The sequence below is a fragment of the Rattus norvegicus genome, chromosome 10, assembly GCF_036323735.1.
Source record: "Rattus norvegicus strain BN/NHsdMcwi chromosome 10, GRCr8, whole genome shotgun sequence".
In the NCBI taxonomy this organism is placed as follows: domain Eukaryota; kingdom Metazoa; phylum Chordata; class Mammalia; order Rodentia; family Muridae; genus Rattus; species Rattus norvegicus.
Window position 1 is genome coordinate 51,554,955 of NC_086028.1, and position 13,663 is coordinate 51,568,617.

The 13,663-nt window shown below is 41.7% G+C and overlaps 1 protein-coding gene across 2 annotated transcripts in view; it reads right to left on the bottom strand.

The window, feature by feature from the left end:
• The window catches only part of Shisa6 (shisa family member 6), a 294,351-nt gene that overhangs the window by 158,149 nt on the left and 122,539 nt on the right, over window positions 1-13,663 (bottom strand). The window lies entirely within an intron of this gene.

Here is a 13,663-nt window from a genome sequence, read left to right on the forward strand (position 1 = left end):
GTTATCATTGCTCACGGACACCAACCCGCATCACCAGCAATGACCACACCATGTCTTTGAAGTCCAAGAAGAGATTGAAATCCCAGATGTAAAATCATAACTACTTGCATACTGCAGTTTTGCCATCCTGAAGAACAAGTCAGACAGAGAACCAAGCGAAGTGAGGGCCCCTAACCTTGTCCCACCATCCTTTCCTAAAGTTGACAAGTGTCGAGGACGTGATATATTAAATACAATAACAGAGCTGTAAAATTTCAGGTAACTACATTATAAAAAGACATGAAAAGGTTGAGATAGGATGCACAGATGTAGACTGGAAAGATGGTTCTGTGATTAAGGCCACCCATCTACATCCACAGACCTCACAAACATCTGTAATTCTGAGGGTCCAACACCCTCTCCTGGCTTCTGTGCCCTCTGCATGTATCTGGTGTACTGACAAAACATGTAAGCAAAATACCTAGACACACAAAAATAGTAAATAAAGTCTTCAAAAAGCGTTTTAAAAACAGAGGATACACAGCTACTTTGGAGAGACTGGCGCATGAGTGTTACTTTTCTGTATTGCCCGAATTCTTGTCTACGGTTACTAGATGGTTTTCTTTTTTGCTTTTCACCTTTGTTTTTCTTCTCTTCTAAAGCAAGAAGGAATGGGCCTAATGGTAGCCCCTCCCTCCTCCCTCTTTCTCTCCCTTTCCCTCTCCCTCTGTGTGTGTGTGTGTGTGTGTGTGTGTGCACGTGTGTATCCATTATTCATACACAACTCATGGGACCACAGACCAGCAAGTTAAAAGAAACACAGCAACAGCTGAGCTGGCAGGTGGAATGGTGGCTATAAAACACTGGCAACATCTTTCTGTTTTCCTTTCCTGACTTCATGCAATAAAACTCTATCCTCTAACTGGCAAGGTACGGACCTCTTCATGTGCACTGAGGTAAGAAAAAGACAAGGGCAGGTTAAGGACCATGAAAGAAGAAATTTAGAGAGAAAAAAAGCTAATATTATACTTGTGACATTCAAATAGGTGTGCTTGAAACACGGGCTTGTAAATACTGTGAAGAATTAACTCCATCAAGAAACACCCTCAGTACACATACAGATGTGAAGGAAAGTCTCTAAGCATTCAGATCACCACACTGTGCTTTACAAACTGAACTTGTAATATATACAGTAAAAAAGTTTTTGAAAATGAGATATTAAATATAATAAGAACCATATGCAGCCGGTGCATTAAAAAAAAGACACAAAGAAAAGTGATTGAAGGAAAATACACAAGTACCTTGTCATCTAAGAGCTAATTATTTCTCTTTTTAGCTATTATTTTGTAACTTATTTCTATAGTTAATGCAAAAATTTCTAATATAAATACAAAATAAATATCTAGAAAAATTATATCTCATGCCAACAAAACAAAATTGTTTTCTCTTAGCAAACATGTACTGGAGGCTTCAACACATGGTAACTTGGAACTCTGAAAAGTTCAGAAGCCCAGACAAACTTCAGACATTCTGACTCTGAGGCCGGTGAATCAGACATATTTTAAAGAAGCTCCTTGGTTTCTAGTGAATAGCTAGTGCTAACGCCCATTGCCTGCCCGAGGACAAGTAGAGAAACAACCCAAACTCAATGACTTATGTGAACAGGGAAGGTCACTGACCATTTTCTGGGGCCCCTGCAGGTGCTATTTATATTCAGGCTCTAGAAATCTTCCTCTGGAAAGTGAAGCCTGTTTCCTGTTCCTTCCTTCTTAGCCCAGTTCCCAATCCTAAGCATAGATCAGAATACTGGAAACATTTTAAATAGATGGATTTAGCAGACACGAGACAAAAATCAAGAGCTTGCAATTCTATCAGGGTCCCTGGTTCCAGGATAACAATGTCATAAGAACCCTGCCACTGGTCCCATGACTCTGAAAAGCAGTAGATCATCCACTCTTCAGCTTTTTATAGGAGACTTTCTTGTTGGAGAAGTGTAGTAAGGATTCATACCTTTATGGCTCTGTCAGCGCTGAACTGAAGGCTTCTGCTCAAATCTCAAGCTATGTGACAGCTGCTGGCAGCTGGACAAATCATCCTTCCCAAGAGGAGAGGGGAGGCATGTAAAAGGTACATGCTACCAACCAAAGGCACACCAGGACCCTCTCTTCCATAACAAGCACAATTGTTCCCTTACTCCATCATAGAAAGGAGGAAACAATCCAGAGCCCTCATAAATTTGGACCTCATTAATTCAGAACCTGTGATGCATCCTGCAGAATTTGGGCTGCTTTATTTTGTGCCCTTATAAATAAAAATTTGATAAACAAATCAATACTAAGGAAGATGGAACATAAAACAGAGCCTGTACTGTTTACAAATCATTCTTACCTGTCAGAAGAACAAGGTCCCTCAGGACTAAGCATTACTCTAGTGCTCTGGGGCTCTGCCTGTCTGAAAGAGAACTGAAGATTCTGGATCACTCTACTGAAGGACAGGCAGAGGGATGGAGACTCTCTGCAAGCATGACTTTTGACATAACAATAGATGATACTTTTTAGTATTTTATAGTTTACGCACATTTTTTGGATATATTACTTTCTTTACCTTTTAATCAATACTGCTTGCAAATCATTTATTATGTTTATTGTTTTAATATCACCTCCAATTTTATTGGTGAAAAGACTGAGACTAAGAGGTCAAAACTGGGAGACACCTATGTCTGTATTTGTATTAGCCATCTGACTGGTACATGGCTATTTCAACACCTCATAAAAACTAGAACTGGGCAACAGTGCCAATTCAATCCCACCCAGGTCTGCAGCCTTCCAAGTCCAAAATGTCTATGCAACCCTCAGCTGAGAAGAGCAGCTCTTACTCTTCTCCAAGACTGAGCCCAAGGTAAATAGTAGAAACCCTAGGAGGAAAATTCTGGGTGGCAACATCCAAACTCATGGAAATTGACTCTGCATAAGAAAAAAAAAGAATAAATGGTGTTGATAGCTAATGAAGCAGGACCAGGAGCATAGTAGAGGTTGGAAAAATTCTGGGGTCAATCAGTTTGCAGAATTTTAAGTTAATAAATTGAAAAGCTATGTGGAAACCAATCCTACAGATTCCTTCTTTGTCTTAAAACAGGGTCACACGGTGGAGTCTAGTTTGACCTCAAAGTCCCTAGACTCACATATTGACCTACCAAGTGTTGGAAATAAAGGTATACACCACCCCAACTCCTATGTGATCTTCAAAGGTATCTCTAAAGGTGTTTTTCTGGAATTAGCTTATGTGGTTGATATGGAAAGCACAGTGACCACCTCAACTTTGGTTTGCTCAGTGGTACTCAAACTTGAGTGAGCACCCAACTACCCAGGATGACACAAAGGTCACTGACCTCCAGAATCTTCTAGGTGGGTAGTTAGTCCTGAAAATTGTATTTCTAATAAGTTCTTGACTATTATAATTAATCCTCACTATCAACCAGACCGTATGTAGACTAACCCTAAAGATTAATGAGGCATGCTTGAGAGGAGCATGAGGATGCATCCACAGAGAACTGACTTATAGGAAAGCCTCACCCTGACCATACCATAGGCTGAGCATTTGGAAATACGAGACATAGAGAAAGCAGGCAGAGCTTCAGTGCCCTCTCCTTCCTGACACAGATCCACTCTGTCATGCCTTACCCACCATGGACTGAGTCCTCTAGACTCTTAGCTAGATCAAACACTTTGCCTTTGAAGTTGTTTCCGGCAGGCGTCTGGTCACAGCAACAGCAACAACATCCAAACACCAGGGGAAACAGATGAGATGCAAGCCTCAAAGGCCACGTTTTGTTGGAACTAGTAAAGGATCAGTCTTCAGCTGTACCCAGAAACAAGTCCAGAGTGATATAAAAAACCTCTGTACAAACAAGGGAAGATGGACTGATAAAAAGAGAAGTCCCGTGCCAGTGGTCAATCAGAAGAAAGGAGTCAGTATCTCTTCTGTTTCCTGATGATGATGCACTGAGTTGATGGACTGATGTGAAGGACATGAGCAGGTACCTCCAATTCCACAGTATGTCACTCAAAGAACCATTCTATTCTCCATCCAGTAGAAACTGCCATCAATCTCCCTGTCTGTCAGCCACCAGAGCCAGAGGACAAGGGAGAACAGGTTCTCTTTATGGAAACTGGAATTACAGAAAAGCAACCATGAATGTACCAGGGCTGTAGGTAGAAGTAAACAAGGGTTGTGTGAAATATGTTGACAAAGAAGCTCAAGAGTCTACAAGCCACAGGACAGAGAAACATACCCTCTATAAGCAGGAGTACGGTGGCTTCAGGCTTTAGAGCATGCATGTCACAACCTGCTGAATACGCCTGGGTGGAAGACCATTGAGATGACATCTATTCCCCAGGTGCTACCATCATGCCCTCATTGGAACTACTGACAGCTTTTTACAAAACGCTAAAGTTTGGTTTTGTCTTGGTTTCTAACCAGGCTGTCTTGACTGCCTGTCAGAATCCCATGCCCTTCCCAAATCTCTTTGAGAGCCACAAGTCTGAGATAGTACAAAGGGGAAACTGTTCCCAGATAGGAAGTTTCTAAAGCAGAGAGGTCAAGACTGGGCTCCTGAAATTGGGCTGTGTGCTCCTGGTTCTGAAAAGAAAAGGTTAGAAAGACCTCTTCCTATAAAGGAGAGTTGCTGCAAGAAAAAGGATGGGGAAATGAGATTGTATCCAAATGGCGATTTCTATAGTACGCAACAGAATCTGTGAAGTTACTTCAGGAGCCATGAGACAGAAACAAACCAAGCAAGAATGGGGGCCTGCTACATTCCTGGACAACAGACTGCATGGGGAGGAAAACTGGTGATGTTGTGTTCAAGGAGAGATGCATGCTGCACATGACGGGAGAAAGACAAAGAGATAACAGTTGTAGGACAGGCAGACACTCTAGGAGTCGAAAGCCATTTCAAGTAAGACTCCCTGAGGAGGGACAGAAGGGACAGTTCAGAAGCAATAAATAAAAGTTAATTGTTGTTTTCCTGAGCAGATAGAAGATGTCAGTCTTTAGATCCAGAGAAAGAATCAAGTCTTCAAACAATTTGTTAGAAGGGATCAACATCTAAATATAGCCAGATAGAAGGTGCTATGGGTTTGAAAATGATTGGCCCAGGGCGTGGTACTATTGGGAGGTGTAACCTTGTTGGAGTAGGTGTGGCCTTTGTTAGAGGAACTGTGTCACTGTGGGGGTGGGCCTTGGGACCCTCCTCCTAGCGGCCTGGAAACAATTTGCTCCTGGCTTCCTTTCAGTGAAGATGTAGAACTCTCAGCTCTTCCAGCACCATGGCTGACTGCATTTTGACCTGCTTCTTGCCATGATCATAATGGACTGAAGTTCTGAACCTGTAAGCCAGCCATAATGAAATGTTTGCCTTTACAAGAGATGCCTTGCTCATGGTGTCTCTTCACAGCAATGGGAACCCTAACGAAGACAAATCCTACTTAAAATTAAAGAAAAAAAGATCAATCTAAACACATAAAACAGGAAATCTATAGGAACTGAAACCACGCTCTTAATAATGTTGGGGAGGCTGAAAAGATGGCTCAGTGGTTTAAGGACATCCACAGAGGACCAGTGTTTTGGGTCCCAGCACTCATAATCACCTGCACATTCATCTCTAGGGCATCCAATACTATCCTCTGCCCTCCATGTAATCACATGCACACAGAAACTCAGACATAAAGGTTTTGTTTTTAAAAAGTGTCAGGACCCACTCCTTTGTTCTTGGGACAAACAAACATCCTGGCAGAGGCACACTTAAACCTAGAATTCAATTGACACGCCATTTCAAACCCAGCCAAGCCATACAGACATAATAATGTTACCCATTCCCTTTGAGAAGGTTAAATACGTTAATACACAAAATCTATATTACGCAACCCCCAGAATGTTAGTGTTAGGCCTTTTAAAGAATTCATTAATACTTTAGAATAAAAATGTTTTACTTCCTTTTGCCTACTTCAAAATTCACTGGAAATAATGAAAGGAAAAGAGAATAGTAAAATTAGTTAAAAACATCCAGGGGTTTTGTTAAATAGGACAGTGGGGAAAATATACCGCCATAGTTAAATGCATACATAAAGAAACAGAAAAATCAATTCAAAGAGCACTAAGAACCTAAATATATCACATCAACCCTAAAAATTGTTAAAAGAGAATATAGGACAATGAATATAGAATTTTAGACCAGAGAAGAAACTATTGAAAAGCTTTTAATCATGATACATCAAAAACTATCCTAAAACTATATATTGCAGGCTAGAAAACACATAGATAATAATATCAAGAGACCATCAGTATCTTCAAAGCAATCAAAAGGAAAAGCAAGCCAAAGAGTTAAAACAAAACAAAAAACAAATAGGCAACTTATAGAGGAGAAAACCCAATGGGCCAATACACATAAAATGGTGCTCAGTCTCAGAAGCAATCAGGGAAAGTCAAATTAAAACCGTAATGAAGCAGAATTTCACAGCCAGTAGACTGGCACACTTGTAAATGCCCAAGACTTCTGACTAGAATCCTGGTGGAAGGGCAATTGCTAAAGCTGCCTTGAAAAGCCCCATGGCAGTGAGTGGCTGACAGCTTTGAGTATAGCTACCATAGAAGTCAGACCCAGTGACTTTGTAGCTATCCACCGCAATCCAATCCTTGAGAGTTCATGAGGAGCTAATGCATAAGCAAGTTCAATGCAGCACCATTTGTAATCAAGAGGGACAGGGGCTCTACAATCTTCTGCAATCTTTTCTGGAAAAGAGGTGAGGAACCATGGTGCAGTCATCGAATATAATTCTGCAGCAGCACAAAATGAAATGTAAGGAGAGGAAGCACACTGACACTCCAAATATCAACATGAAGGGTCTGAGCCCTAATGCTGAGTACACAAAGCAAACTGGAGCAAAATGGGGTGGCATGATAGAGAAGGAGGTTTGAAATATGCAATATAATATTTGATAGTGTTTGAGGACACTGCCATGCATAATGTTACACAAATATAAAGACATTCAGCAAAAATTTAAATACATGTTTCAAGGTAACAGTTACTTCTGTAGTGAGGACATAAACATAATTGAGAAAAGCTATTGGGAACTGATCCTGTGCTCTGTTTCTTATACTGGAAAGCTGGAGGTGTGTTAGACTAACAAATAATTCTGTTTTGTCTATTTATTTGTTCATTTGTTTAAAATTCAGTCTCGCTATGTATTCCAGGATGGCTTAAAGTCATGATCTTTTTGCCTCAACCTCCCCAGTGCCATAATTGAAGGTTATACTACGATGTGCAGCTAGAGTTCTGGTGTGTGTGTGTGTGTGTGTGTGTGTGTGTGTGTGTGTGTGTGTGTGTGTGTTGCTGTTGTTGTTGGTTGATTTAGTTTGTTTCTTTAGTTTCAGTGCTGGCAATGGAACGTAAGACCTTGTACATGCTAAGTGCTCTACTGCTGACTTACCTCTCATCAATATATAAGCAGAGGACATAAGAGCTCAGACATATGCTTGTGGAGAAGGGTTTTATTGTAGATATGAGGAAGAGTACAGCCAGAGACATCAGGAAGAGTCCAGAGCAGAGAGCGAAAGTAGTACACTAAATATGGCCAGCAGACTGGGTCATAGAAAAATGGCGGGGGGCGGGGGATAAAGAGAGCGGGACAAGAGATGGGGGGGGGACCAAGAACGAAAGATAAAAGAGAGTACATAACAAAATGCTAGGGTTATATGGAAATGAGAAGCTGGGAGAGGAAAGCCCATGAGCTAGAGAAGTTTAGGGTAGGGAATGGGGTGAGAAGAGCTGAGAAAAGTCAGAAGGACTGTGTAATAGGTACGTGCTATGCCATGAGAGCCTGGAAGTCAGATGCGCTGTGGTATACTAATAGGCACCATGGATAGCCATTTGTCCTAAGTAGTTTCTTTTAGACCTGACAACCTCTAAATAATTTATTTATTTGCTGATAGATGTAATAAAATTAAAGTACTAGATAGATGAATGGTTAGATATATAATAGATAAAGGGGACATGGAGAGACAGGTATTGCTATGAATAGGTAGTTTGATGATTAATAGATTTGTTTGGGTTGACTGAACTCTTCTTCCTCAGGAATTTCAAACATCATCAATGTTTTCAAGAACAAAGACAACAAAGAGTCTCTAGTTTTAAAATTACCCATAAGCACCTGCTGGGACTAATGTGCCAAGAAGAGGCAAGCCACAGGATTTCTGAAATCCTGGCTGCATGTGTTTATAATCTTCAATCAGCCTCGGAACCCTAACATTCCCCAAGGAAAGGTTGGTAAAGCAGACTGCACAGTTTTAAACAGTTGCAGAATTATCCTTATGTTCAGCAGTGGGGCTAAAGGCTCCTGGAGCTGCCATAGTGAAGGTGGTTTGCGAACAGTGAGAAAAGTGAGGGTGGAATAAACCAGAGAGCCGCCACAGGGACAGAGCTAGAGCTCTCCAGCTTTGGAGCCTGCTTGCAATGCAGAGCATGCGCTTAGAGCTCACATGGAGTGGGGGCTCTGAGCAGCTGAGAGACAGCTCGAAGGACACTGAGGGCCAGACACACACACACACACACACACACACACACACACACACACACACACAACTTGAAACTCCTCTGTGCAAAACTATGTCCCAGACAACAGAGGGAGGACATATAAAATTCCAGTGGGAGACTTCATTGCACAGGATAAAGGGCTGCCCCCTGGCTAACACACAGTTGAATCATGTCACTGACACACCAACTGCAAAAAAGTGTACATCAACTGGAAACAGACAATTGCTCCCACTTGCAGCTGGCTCCACTCTACCTGAGAAAGCCAGTGGATACATAAAATTATAACTAAACTTAACTCTTAATTAAGAAAATGTAAATGAAAATATGATATGCATTTTTTGGTTGGTTGGTTGGTTGGTTGGTTTTGATTTTGTTGTTTTGTTTTTATTCCAGTTCTCTCTACATAGTCCTGGCTGTCCTGGAACTGATTATGTAGACCAATCTGCTCTCAAACACACAGAGATCTGCCTGCTTCTGCCTCCCCAGTCCTGGGATAAAAGATGTGCGTGCCCCTTACAGTATGTCTTTAAAAAAACGAATCAATTTCACAAAACTCTAAGAATTCCATGATACCCAATAACATGGTGGCAATACCCCCATTACTTTGTGGAACAGTACCTAAGTGGCTTGCCATTTGACTACTGGGAAATTTCCCCTACGTGCTTTCCAATTTTTCCACAAGATATGAACCAGAGTAGACAGTGCAGTTTTGATTGCAATTTTTTTCTTTAACCAGCAAGGAGCAACCATGCAAAAGATTGAGGCAGAGCAGTGTATGCTGAATGTGATAATTTCCAAGGCTTGGGAAAATGAGGAAGAGGAGGAAAGATAGGAAAAAGGGAGGAGGAAAAAGAGATAGAGGAAGACTATACAGTGAGGCACAAAACAATGTCTCAGTATGATCGCTTTTATAGAAAGAATGATTAGAAGTTATACAAAAAGGATATCTTGCAGGCCCATTGCAAGTATGATGTTTTATGCAAGCAACATGTATTTCTAGTAATAAACTTGCTTACAACGTTCATTCCCTCGGGAGAGGGCTTGGGCGATGTTTAACTTTGATTTTGTACTAACTTACTGTTTGAAATTTTAACCATGTGATCTCCTTACTTTTCAAAATATTTATAGAGCATCTGAGAACTGGGAAGAGGGGTTAGGCTCAGTGTTTTCCTCTCTTCTGTAACAATAAGAATAAATAAATAAATAAACCCAATACAGGGCATTTTATAAACAGAAGGTGGCCAGGGAAGCCAGTCACTTTTCCTTGTGTAAATGACAACCTGACAGCCACCTCACAGAAAGGTGGTGAGGATTTAATGCAGAAAGGTATTTCAAGGGCTTCCTAGGGTGCTCCAGGCTAATAATAATCCTTCCTTATGCTCTTGTGTTAAGCCCACTCTTCCCTCTTTCCCATGCAGGGAGCTCCTGAGGGATTCTCACTCTGCATGAATTTTAAACTGAACTTGGACCAGAAAGAGGCCCAGTCAGAAAGTGATGGAGAGCCCCAGCTTTTGCATCCAGACTGAGGCCTCATTCCCCTAGTGGACCCCCTGGAGTTCCTTCCATTTCCCATGAACCTCAGCCTAGCTCTATAAGGGAAGAGCTGAGAACTAGGAGGCAAAGCATCCCTAGGTTCTTCCTGCCAAACAAACTAGGTGATTTTCCATGCCGATTCTAACAAAGGAAATTGAAGGATGACTGCTCTATTCACCTTAAAACTGTAACAAGTAGCTACTAGAAATGCCCTATTTATTTCATCTGAGGACTCAGGTACTTGCTCACACAAGCCTATGGTGACCTTGTACTCCAGGGCTCATGATGAGACCTCTCTACTGTGAACAACCTCCTGAGGTCTTCCTTCTGCCTAGGCTGTATGTAACCTTGGAAGACAAGAAGGACCAGGACCAGAAATTAGTTGCCACACCTCCATGAAGGCGAGTAGCCACAGCTGTGAGGACTCTGAATGAACAACCCTAGACTGCAGGACTTGTTCATGGACAGAAGAAGTATGTAAGCCAAGAGCAGTAAGCAGGGAGCATTCTCAAGGTCACAGAAAGCCTTGGATCCAACCACATCAGAATGAAACTCTTCTTTCTACAGTGCAGTCTTGGGAGGATGCCATTAGATATAGAAGAATGAAGAGATCAAATAAGGTGGGGGTAGAGACCGAGATACTAAAACCCTGCTTGATAACCACCCAACAAGGAAGCATCCTCCAGAATGGAACACACACACTTTTAGTTCAAATAAATGTTTTATTCAGTTTTATTGGTTTAGGTGTTTGATTTTGGAAACAAAATCCAAATAAACAAAAACAGACATATTTTTTTCTATCCACACCTCAAAGCTGTGGCAAAAGAAAAAGAAAGAGCATGGTTGAGGGAAAATTCTAAGTCAACTTTATTCACTGTAACAAGAGATTTTACCAGCATATCTTAAATATTATATATTCTTGGGGGATAATTGTGTGTTTGGGGGTGAGTTAATGTATTACACAGTTTAGCTAAGTGTAGTAGCACAATCTCAATTATTCAACTTGTTAGGGCAAGAGGAAGCAAGTTCGAGGTCAGCACAGACAATTTGCTAACACTGTGTCATTGGAGACATAGAGTCCTCCAGTATATGCAAGGCCCTGTGTTCAATCTTTAGCACCAGGGAGTGGGGAGAAAAGAAAATAAAAAAATAGAAGATTATTTGCTATGAAGATAAAACTTTCCAAGTCATACCTCATGTGTTTCCTAACTATTTGCCAAGGAGAAAGGTGAGAGTGCCCTTTGGAAATGGTAATATCAACCTTCAGAAACTGGATGTGGTGTAAACCCTTTATCTAGTTCCTGCCTTGAAGGCAGAATCAGAGGAAGCTGAACTATAACTAGAGGTGTGTCCGAGGTCACCCTTTTTAGGTTCTGTATTGATAGATGAAGAAAATGAAGTTGGGAGGGGGTCAGCAGCCCAAAGTCATGGAGATATGACTGCTGGCCTCTGCCTTCCCAGGCCACCGCTCTTCCCAAAGTCTCTAAGTGCATACAGCCTGCCTGACGAAGGAGGAAATGACACTAAAGCTTATTTCTACTCCAGAGGACCCCAGTGCACCATTTATTTTCTCTTCAGTTATGTTGGCTGCAATCCCCTTGGAAGATAGCCCAGCCAAACCAAATCCCCGTCTTTGACTCCAATCAGAATCTCAGAGCTGCCTCATTGTCTTAAGCGGGACTCTGGCCAAGAGCAGTCCTGAAGAGGACCAGCAGAGGATGTGGAAGATGCAGGAGCTCTCTGCAGGGACAACAGTTCGTTCTCTCACTGCTCCAAATGTCTTGCAAGGTCATGGAGGTTAGGGTAGACCTCTGAGCCCTAAGACCTGAGTGAATTGAAGAGGCCCCTCTTGTTATCACTTGCTGGTGTGTACTTTCTTAGTCTCTGGCAGACTAAGACCCGTTTTCATCTGTTTCTACAAAACTACTGTGCTTCCTGCAAGTGCTACCAAATTAATGGGCTTAGTGAGGGGAATCCTGAGAAACTGCTACCACTTTGTTCAATTCAGACCATGCGTCACGGTGCTAAGGCAGACAGCACCTCTGATTATCTACAGGAAAAATCTTATTGGTTTTTCCCACTTTGAAGATGAAGAAATAGTCTTGGAGAAGTTAATCATCGAAGTCAGAATGGCTATACAATGATTTAGGACAGAGGCTCGTATCCATGCCCTGACTCTTTAGACTGAGGGCTATTGCCATTTACCATGGTCCCAGGGAAGCTAAGCTTGAGGTGCCAACTAACTCCAGAGAGGATAAGAACACAGGCTTCCAATAAATCAGTATGGCTTTGACACCAGATCAGTGGCTCTGGGCAAAGCACTAATGCTTCTCAAGCCTCAGCTATTCTCCTTGGTGAATGGGAGTGTGCCTGCCTCATAAGGTAAGTATTAACACACGCACATAATACACAGAACACTTACTCAGTAAAGATAATTATTGTCCCTACTACCACAAGAAGATGTTGACAACATTTCGAAATGCTTCAGGAGAAACACAAGAAGATCCTTTGGATTCAAGCTTCTGCAATGATCCAGGGAACTCCCGCTTCTAGCTTATACTGGTAATGTCTTTGTCCCTCCCTGGTTTAAGGAACTCACTAAAATGCATGTGGAGATTATTTGGGGAAAAAAAAGAGACTAGGAAAATGCTGAATTCTGGTTCATATCTCATCTAAAAGGAAATGTCGTGTCTCACACCTATCTGCCCTGGGGCCATGTGGTCTTGAGTTCTTCACCTTGGTCATGAGATGCTGTGTGGATTCAACCACCATTCTGGGGATGGAGCATTGCTCAGAAGCAACCAGAGTTTGACATTGCTTGATTTGCATGGCATAAGTGTGGGACATTTAACTTGGCATCATCTACTGGTTCTAGTTCTTGGAAACGTGGGCCATATGAGAGGCTTGGAGTTCAATTCAAGAGGCCCCTCTCTGATCCACTTCTATTTGAAGTACTCTACCTCTTCTGAAATATTTAGCAGAGACTATTCTGATGTCTGAGCAGAAATCAGAGAGAACAACTTACAAACTACAGCTTTTCTTGACTCTCCTGGGAGAAACTAATTTAACTTATGGACCATTAGATTCCCAGTACCTTTCTTTCCCTGTCCATTGGAATGGCAGTGGTTATGCTGATAGCCACCCCTTCCTACATCATCCCATCACAATTGCCCAGCAGAAACACCAGCAACAGAGCCCTATCAGCTGCACTGAGGAGCCATGGGACTTTGGGCCAGTTATGGTTATGATCTGTAAAAGGATATGAGTTATACAACTTAATCATACCTTTAATCATACTTTGTGGTAACTAAATTAATTAACTCATATAAAGTGTTTAAAACCCTAACTAGACATGTTAACTCAATAAGTGATTGTCATTGCCATTCAAATCTAAGTGAATGAGTCTGTCAGGGAGAAATGATACCTAGTGCTAGGGACTGTCAGTAGCATGGTCCTATCTCAGGTGTGGGAGTAGGGGTGGGGATTGGAAGGTTACATTGACCATCTGGATTAAAATTTCAGCTCCATTTCTTATTAGCTGTCTATTTTGAGACAGATTAC